This window comes from Monoraphidium neglectum (genome assembly GCF_000611645.1).
Source record: "Monoraphidium neglectum strain SAG 48.87 unplaced genomic scaffold scaffold00832, whole genome shotgun sequence".
NCBI lineage: Eukaryota > Viridiplantae > Chlorophyta > Chlorophyceae > Sphaeropleales > Selenastraceae > Monoraphidium > Monoraphidium neglectum.
The window spans coordinates 12,758-14,555 of record NW_014012796.1 but is presented as its reverse complement, the minus strand read 5'-3'; positions in this window follow the sequence as shown (position 1 = coordinate 14,555).

The window sequence follows — 1,798 nt, the reverse complement described above, 5'->3', positions numbered from 1 at the left end:
AAGCCGGCAGCCGGCGCGGCGGCGCCGCCGCGGCTGAGCCCGCGGGAGGCTTTGGGGATTGTGGCGGCGCTTCGGGCGTGGCTGCCTTCCAGGTCTGGAGGATATGATCTGACCCTGACGTCGGACGCCACGCGCATCAGGCTCAACGGTGGCGGCGGCGGCGGCGCGGTGCGCACGAAATTGATGCGGGGCCGCGCCCTGCGCGTGCCGGGCGGCGGCGCGGGCGGCGGCGCGGGCGGCGGCGCGGGCGCCCAGGGCGGGCTCGTGGTCGGCGGCGTGAGCGCGTGGCTGCGGGCGGCGCTCGTGCGGAGGGGTTGCCCCGGGGAGCTGACCCCTTACGAGGTGCGGGGCCACAATGTTTCAGGAGCTGCAGGATCTGATCTCAGCGGGTTCAACAGCCCCGGCCCGCTTTGATGCAGCGGCATTTGCCGATTGCAGCGCTGAGGCGGGTCTGGGTGGCCCTGCACCAGACACACGCACCCAAGCCACCCCACTTTTGAAACAATGCGTAAGGCTCCCTCCCTGCCGCCCCCCCCCTACCAGGTCAGGATTTACTTGGAGGAGATGGCAGATCTGGGGCTGTGACTTTTCGGCTGCCAATCAGATTGCCACTGGCACCTGCGGCACGTCGTGCCACCTGTAGCGTGCCGTGAAGCGCAGCCTTGCTCCCACCTGCTGGCTGCACGGCTTTTTTGGGCCGACCGCTTTGCAGCGTGCGTTGACCTTCTCGTTACGAGAGTCTGCTGTTGAGCGTGTCAAGTAACCAAAAGCTAACAGGCAGGCGTGGCATCAGGCAGACTCAGTCACGAGAAACAGCTGTCCACGCGGTTGCTGGCTGTGCGACACACCTTGCAAACAAATGTAAAACCGCACGCACACCACAATTTGAATGTGTGGACAAGGGGTGCATTTGGCGCCCTCGTGTGCGCTCGGCAGGCGCTGCGTGGACGCGCACTGGTGCCCAACCTTCAGCTGCGGGAGGTGCTGTCTGTGTGACGGCATGCTGCGCGGCGTGCTGCACGTGGCCGGGCGTGGCCGCCACCGCGCGGGCGCTGTCGCGCGCCGTCGTCAAGCAGCGCGGCTTGCGCCGTGTCGTGGGCGTTTTTTCAATTGCCACTGCTGCGTGCCGCACTCGTCTGTTCGAGATTGCGGGTGGCCTGAGCTTCCCCAGCCTCGGTGGTGTCAGTTTAATCTGGGAGGACCTTACTTGGCTTCCAACACATCTTGCCCGGCCTCGCATGGCCCAATGGCAATCAAGGTTTTGATTGGTTGCCGGAGGCTGTCGTGTGGAAATTGACGCTGCGCTGTGTCGCATTCCACAAGGGCCAACCTCTTGGTTTCGTATCGGGCGACCAGGTAGGCCTGCACACGCCCAAGCTTACAGTACTGGTGTAGCCCTGCATGCTCCCACAGGGCCGTGAGGTTGACCAGGGAGGATACACAAGGCTGGGGTCGAGCAAGGCGTTGATTATCAGACATCAGGGAGCAGCCGTGAAGAGACATGAGAAATGAAAGCCAACCGAAACCACGGTGTGTGCGGGCCATGGCCTCTGGCGCAGAATTGAGAGCGCAGTGCGTGATCACATAGGACAACCTGCTGACAAACTGACTAGCTCAGCAGAGGGGCCGCGTGTGAGATCAATCCTGTGGCCAGGAGAGCAGCAGCCATGGCTGCCACTCACACCCACACGCACGCACGCGCGCACACGCACATGCACGCGTACACACACAACACACACACACACACACACACACACACACACACACACACACACACACACACACACACACACACACA